The sequence below is a fragment of the Eriocheir sinensis genome, unplaced genomic scaffold (genome assembly GCF_024679095.1).
Source record: "Eriocheir sinensis breed Jianghai 21 unplaced genomic scaffold, ASM2467909v1 Scaffold833, whole genome shotgun sequence".
NCBI lineage: Eukaryota > Metazoa > Arthropoda > Malacostraca > Decapoda > Varunidae > Eriocheir > Eriocheir sinensis.
This window is the reverse complement of record NW_026112201.1, coordinates 172,501-180,120: the sequence shown is the minus strand read 5'-3', so window position 1 is coordinate 180,120 and position 7,620 is coordinate 172,501. Positions and strand designations below refer to the sequence as shown.

Genomic DNA, 7,620 nt, shown 5'->3' with positions numbered 1-7,620 from the left:
TTGCAACTGCATGCATCTGTTGCAGGTTACATAACGCTAGTGACGCAACTACAGGCAAGTGAAGCTTTATTTGAGCCTTGTGTTAGTACTCCTCAGGCTAGAGTCTTGTGCTCAGGGATAGTTAAGTTAACCCCTTCATCTGACAATCAAAGATCTTATGTCACTGTGCCGTATTTGAATATTGAAAGTGAGTGTAAAGATAGATGATAATACAACGTTAGGATTTGTGAAGCCTGTCACTCATGAGCTATACGCTGATCTGCCACAAGTATCTAGTGTACAGACCGCTGACACAGCTAAAACAGACTTGAAGCCCGCAGAGCTTGAAGTAAGGAAGAAAAGCCTCTATCAAATTGTTGACGCTAAATTCCCAAGTGAAGAGAGAGAATCAGGTTTTAAAGTCCTTAATAGATAAATATATAACAGTGTTTTCCACAGAACAAGAACCATTAACAGTAACGCCCTATTTTTTTAAGCACCATCAAGCAAAACACTGATGAAGTAGTGTACAGGCGTCCATATAACATTCTTATCAGTTATCATGACAGAGTAAATGAACAACTTATATCGCTCCAGCAACAGGGTGTGATTCGCCCTTCGCGATCACCCTATAATGCCCCACTTATCCCAGTGCAAAAAAACATGGAGTACTACGACTTTGTCTGGACTTCCGGGCACTTAACAAGACACTACGGGACGACCGGTACCCACTCCCTAATATAATTACCATACTCAATCAATTGGGAGATAGTAAGTTTTTTTTCATGCCTAGACTTGAAACAGGGTTACCATCAAATCCCCCTAGATGAAATCAGCAGAGAGAAGACGGCATTTTCTTCTCCAGCAGGACATTGGGAATTTACTTCCCTCCCCTTTGGCCTTAAAACAGCCCCGTCCTGCTGCAAGAAAATAATAAGCACTGTCCTTACAGGACTATTAGGTAACAAGGCTCAGGTGTACCTTGATGACATAATTATCCTGGGCGATATATTTTCTAATCACGCAGATAACTTAGAACAAATTCTGGATCGCTTAAAGGAAGCCAAACTGACTCTTAAGATGGAGAAGTGTAACTTTTTTAAGGACAAAGTAGATTACCTGGGCCATGCCATCCGCTCAGAGGGAATAAGACCTCAGTCTAGCAAGCTGGAGGCCATACAAAACGTCCCGGCCCCTCAAACTGTTCATGATTTACAGTCATTTCTTGGATTGACTAATTATTATCGCAAATTTATTGCAAATTATTCACAAATTGTTGCTCCTTTTCTAAAGATTTACAAAAAGAAGAAAGGTACACTAAAAGAATAAATAAAAATAAAATAAATCTCCACTCATATGGACGGATGAAACAAAAATTGCGTTCTCAACCCTTAAGGATAGAATGCTTGGTACAGTCACTCTACGCGTCCTACTACAATACTGGTGGAGTATTACAATAACAGGATAATGATGATAAACTAAGACCTGTATATTTTTTTGTGAGAAATTGAATACGGCAGAACAGCGGTACAGTATAGTTGAACGAGAGGCTTTAACTGTAATTTATGGGTTACACGTAAACCGCCCATTAATACTGGGTTACCCTGTTGAGATCCACACGGATCACAGACCTTTAGTATGGTTGTTACAGGTAGCTAGTCCCAACGGCAGGATAGCTAGATGGCAGACTCTCATGAGTGAGTATGGTTTCACAATCAATCATTTGCCTGGCAAGGAAAATATAGTAGCAGATTTTTTTTATCAAGGATGAAGGCTCACAGGACACTGAGATTGAATTATAAGGACACGCGCGATAATGTTTGTGGATGGGGAACAACAAAAACCGTGGAACACGTGGATAATGAGGGGCAAGGTATTGCACTAGTGCAGAAAAAGAAACAGGCGCCGAAAAATGAGAAAATAAAATATATGATATGTATGGACCTGAATAGTGAGTGTATTGGCCACACACTTGACTGGAGTATTCAGGATATTAGTGAGCTGCATGATGAGCAGCCAACATATAAGTTTGCTAAAAGAAGGAAGCCCCAAGAATGAAAATTGAGCAAAGACTCAGAGAAAAAAAGGCATAATGTGAGATGCCGCCCCTGTTAGAGGTACAGGTGGAAAATGTGTTATATTGTGTTGAAGACGCCCCTGTTAGAGGTACAGGTGGAAATTATGTTATATTGTGTTGAAGATGGGCATAATGTGAGATGCCGCCCCTGTTAGAGGTACAGGTGGAAAATGTGTTATATTGTGTTGAAGATGGGCATAATGTGAGATGCCGCCCCTGTTAGAGTTACAGGTGGAAATAAATGATGTGTTTTAGTGAGTCCGTACGGAGAAGCCACTAAGGTGGTGATTCTACCCCCCAAGTATTTCCAAGGCGATAACTCTGGCTCATTCGTCGCCACTGCAGGGCACGGAGGAACCAAAGTTACGTTATGTCGGTGTAAAAAGTTCGCTTTCTGGCCTGGAATGAAAAGGGATGTAGAAAATTATGTAAGGAAGTGCGTCATGGTAGTCGTTTTAAAAGTGAGTTGGGAACTTGCACCCTGCTCCTTGGCGGCAATATCCAGACGTCACCGCTCCTTTTGGAAGAATACACATGGACCTTGTGGGTCCCATGGGTGTATCGGACAATGGGGTTCGATACGTAATGCCCATAGTTGATGTTTTTAAAAGGTATTTGATTATAGTACCCTTACGGAGTAAGGAAGCCCGCGAAATGGCAAGGGCGTTGTACGTGGATGTTGTTTGTGTACACGGTGTTCCTCAGACAGTTGTTACAGGTCAAGGTTCAGAGTTCGTTAATTCCGTGATGCAGGAGATAAATTAGAAGCTACCTGTGCGACACGCGAATAACGGCTTACCATACAAATGGAAATGGAATAATAAAGCGCGCAAATTATACTGTTGTTAACATTTTGAGGAGAATGTTCTAGGAAATGTGTCCGTTTGGGATATAATGCTACTTATAGACATCTTGGCCTATAATGCTGCGTATTATCGCACCATAAAGGAGTCCCTATTTTATCGAGAGAGACAGAGAGAGGATTTTTAAAGATCCTCCTGTACCCTACACTATGTTAGAAAAAAATTCAGCAGCTCTGGTATGATATTTACTCCTATAAAGAGGAAATGACTGCAATTGCAAGGAAAGTTTATGATATATACTCCTATAAAGAGGAAATGACTGCAATTGCAAGGAAAGTTTATGATATATACTCCTATAAAGAGGAAATGACTGCAATTGCAAGGAAAGTTTATGATATTTACTCCTACACTGTAAAAAATTAAAGGTATAAAAAGGGTAGACATAGGGTATATCTGTTGTTCGAAATAGTAGACCCTATTGGGGTATTTTAGAAATGTGATATACCCTTAACACAATACCCCTATGAAGGGTATAACATATATTTACAATACCTTTACATCGGGGTATATCCAAGGCAAAAGATACCCTGCTGCAGGGTATTCTAGGCTATATATATACCATCGTACCTTAATCCATTATACCCTTATATATGGCTACAGATTAGGTATCACAAGAGGACTTCAGTTGAAAAGTTTATTATAATTTCTACAGACGTTTATAAGTATAATTATAAGGCATAAAAATATAGAAAATAGATTAAAGTTGTACACAGCTACACGCAGTATACAGATGACATGAAGACACCAAAAAAAAAAAAAATATATATATATATATATATATATATATATATATATATATATATATATATATATATATATATATATATATATATATATATATACTCTTTCACCCGGTATTCTAGGAATATTGGTGTACATACTTTTTATGGCTATTTGAAAATTAGTAGAAGGCACAGCAATCAAATCATAGATATCAGGCACATGTAACACACATATATATATATATATATATATATCTATATATATATATATATATATATATATATATATATATATATATATATATATAATTTTTTCCCCTTCTTACATATCATTTTCATGAAAACAAATTTATACGTGAAAATCAATGCCATATAACCACATAGCATTTATTTAACCTATATGAGCCAATGAGAGATAAGTTCTACATTTGCGGCTGAGCATGACAAAAATGTAAAGTAAAGTGTTCTTTGTCTTTAAACGTAGAGCTTCTAAATAAAAGAAAAAAATATGATATTCTTAATTACTCTGAAAAGAACATGTCCTTGAAATAAATTTGCTATTCTAAAAACCATAAAATAGACAACGGTGAGTAAGACAAGTTACATGCTTAATTACTATTGAAAGAAGAGTTCTTTTAGTAAATTTGCAATAACATATGTAGAAAACTTTGAAACACAAAGGATTTCTGTCGGGCAGTGTTAAAGGTTTGATATTGGATACCGAAAAGAAAGTGAATTTCTCTCATGCCCTCTGACACATCCCTGACCCTGTTCCTATGGCACTCGGTTATCTTAAAAAAAAAAAAAAAAAAAAAAAATAACGCCAATCATCAGTCATGTATGGCATTGATAAAGTAAATTCAGTCTTTTATAAGTTAATGAAGAAAATTATAACTTCATACCAATCTTTTTTGACCAAGTAGAGACACATGCAGGTAGTTTAGTATTGTGTTGAAATATGTATGACTCTAAGAACAGTAACGTCTTTTCTATTTCCTTCGGGTATTCCAACGAAAATACCCAATATGACTGAAACAGAGCTTCCAAAGCATTTGTAAACTTTGATGATTTTGTTGCCAGAAGAGGTGCCCCGTTGATGTGAAGCTGGTATTCGCCTCCTTCACAGGTAAGAACTGGAGCTGGAGATTTGATATTCTGGAAAGAAGGACCATCTATGTCAAACGACTGAACCAAAGAGAGCGGGAAAAGTTTGTTTAGCGAGTCACTTAAGTATAATAGCAACTATGAAATTAATGAACTTGTTTGCCACCTATACTGGCACAATGCCCAGTAGGAGAAAACAAATATAATCTTCGATCCTTTTCTGACTTAGCAGAATTCGTTTTTGTCGGAAAAAGCCATTGCCGTATGATACGTTCTGTTGACATCACATGCACAGAAAAAGCAGGAGAATTTTTTTATTTTAAGGCAGCTGATGAAATATATTCTTAGTAATAGTTGCATACCATAAATACAATGTATAAAAATACAGTAAATTACCTCATTCGAATCAGCGAGTAGATACGTCGCATCCTCTCTAAAAAGCGATGGCAGAAGTTGCACAGCAAACTGCAGGCCACATTCTGTGAAGTTAATCGTAAATAAATACAATAATACTAAATGGTAAACGGTAAAAGAGGTTTTGTGATAGTTTTAAAGGGGCTGAGTGTTTGAATAAATTTTACTGTGTGTTACGGGCATTAATAGAGAATATAAAGTTCTGATAATAAAAACAGATGTTAGGACACGTTGTAATTGGTATATCCTAGATAGTTTTGGGCTCAGCTAGGAAATAGGTTCAGCTTGGTTTACAATAGGGCGGTTGATGAGTGATGTAAACTAACTAAAAACAGTAGCAATTTAAATCTTTTGAACACAGCTGAAGTCCAAGTGGAGATTAGATAAATTTATGGATGGGAATATGATGAATGATTCACCATTAGGAGCCGTCATGTGTATATATAGGCCGACCGGCAACTTGTAGTCTCCTTTCATCCTTGTGTATTCTTGTGTAGGTCATGGGTGGTAATAGAACAATGACTAAAAACTATCTAAGCCAACTGCAAACATATTTACCATGAATCATTAAACCTTATTATTCAAAAAAGGTAAGAGGTCACAGCAGAAAGTGGATTTTTCTTACGAGTGGAACAGCAGTGGAGATTATCAAGTTGTTGAAATGTTTAAGTGAATCTCGTAGAGTTGGTATGGACACGTGATAATAATGAATAAGGATAACTTGAGAGAGAGAGAGAGAGAGAGAGAGAGAGAGAGAGAGAGAGAGAGAGAGAGAGAGAGAGAGAGAGAGAGGAAGAGAGAGAGAGAGAGAGAGAGAGAGAGAGAGAGAGAGAGAGAGAGAGAGAGAGAGAGAGAGAGAGAGAGAGAGAGAGAGTTAGAGAGAGAGAGAGAGAGAGAGAGAGAGAGAGAGAGAGAGAGAGAGAGAGAGAGAGAGAGAGAGAGAGAGAGAGAGAGAGAGAGAGAGAGAGAGAGAGAGAGAGAGAGAGAGAGAGAGAGAGAGAGAGAGAGAGAGAGAGAGAGAGCAGGCAAGGAACGGAATATGCTGAAAGGGAGTGCCTGAGAAGGGACAGCTGGAGACACTAACTCGTCGTATCCCAACTGGGAAAAAGTTCCCGACACAATAGAAATAAAAACACTCAACGAAAGAATAAAAAGAAAACTTTGATAAAGTAGTTACGACTAGTATGTCTGGGCACTATAACCAAGTATATAAAGATAATTTTTTTGACGTGATTGTGACATAATTCTACTGACCACCTATTAATGACAAATAAAATTATCACCTTTATCTTTAAAAATAATAACTATTGTTACCACGTTCACCTTTAAAGAAAGAAATAAATATTTACCGATTCTTTTATCTTCATTCAGACTGCTGTCCAAGTCCTCTTGGTATTTTGAGAAGTACTCTTTGTAACCTTTGCAACGGGACTTGGTATACTTCATCAACTCAAGTAGTGATGTATGGAGTTGGAGGTAAGAGTTTTCAAGGGGCTTCAAAATACCATGTCGTTCAGCTTCCCCTGCAAGCTGAAACATCTTGGTGTTAAAAACATAGTATTTTTTTGTCGTTAAGTGCATGGCCTCTGCACCATATATATGAATAAAATGTCTGATGCTTTCACTGAAATATGTTATAAAAATTATTCATAAATAATAATGAATTCATCAGCGACAGATAATAACATAGCTCGTCATATAGCACAACCCTTAACATCGAAAAAAGACAACAAAGATTTTGAAAACTCACAAAATTTCTTCGCCTCAGGGCTGGAAACTCTGAGATGATGTCAGCCACTGACAAACGTTGATCGTTGATCCTTTTCCAACGGTAGACAAATGTTCTGTCCATTTTTACAGCAATCACTGCAAGATCAGGTGACCCTTTTCTCAATTCTGCATTCAGTGCATCTATGTGGGCGCGTGTAGTCACCTCATCATCTTCATGTCCCTCGAAATCAACCTGGAAAAAAATAACTTTATCAGAAAAACTTCAGTGATAGTTCTAAGACATATCGTCATCATCATCAGCAAGCACATATGCAGCCGGTGTCATAACTATGCAAACAATACTAAGAAGATAAAATTCTTAATCCACACCTTGAGCTTTTGCCTTTTCTTGCGTGGTTGAACTTCTTCCTTTTCTGACAATGCCGTACTTTTCCGACCTCCTGTTACTGGACAGCCAAATTTTTCTTTAAGAATTTTCACAGTGTTGTGTGATGTTAGTGGCACTCGAATGTTTTTCATCTTGGTACGAAGGGACATCCTCCAACATTTCTGTTGAAAGACACATTACAAAAGTATTGCAGTTAGCATGAAAATAGCGATAGAAAATTGAGAGAGAGGCAACATCGCGGCGAGATTTGAGAGGTAGAAGACAGGTAATAAGAGGAGGGGATCTAATGAGACGGAAAGCCTTTGAATCCACTCTGTCCAAAAGAGCTGTGTGTTGAACCTC

The 7,620-nt window shown here is 37.6% G+C and overlaps 2 long non-coding RNA genes across 2 annotated transcripts in view; both read right to left on the bottom strand.

Moving 5' to 3' along the window:
- Positions 1 to 3,962: 3,962 nt before the first annotated feature.
- LOC126994614 (uncharacterized) lies at positions 3,963 to 7,107 on the bottom strand. Its single transcript, XR_007749349.1, has 4 exons — positions 6,910 to 7,107; positions 6,509 to 6,689; positions 5,142 to 5,224; positions 3,963 to 4,796 (listed from the first exon to the last, which is right to left on the bottom strand). It is a non-coding gene; the product is annotated as an uncharacterized LOC126994614 (long non-coding RNA).
- Positions 7,108 to 7,263: 156 nt separating this feature from the next.
- LOC126994613 (uncharacterized) overlaps positions 7,264 to 7,620 on the bottom strand; it is a 5,687-nt gene continuing 5,330 nt past the window's right edge. The window contains exon 5 of the long non-coding RNA XR_007749348.1: positions 7,264 to 7,439. This is a non-coding gene — a long non-coding RNA (uncharacterized LOC126994613). The remainder of the gene's footprint in view (positions 7,440 to 7,620) is intronic.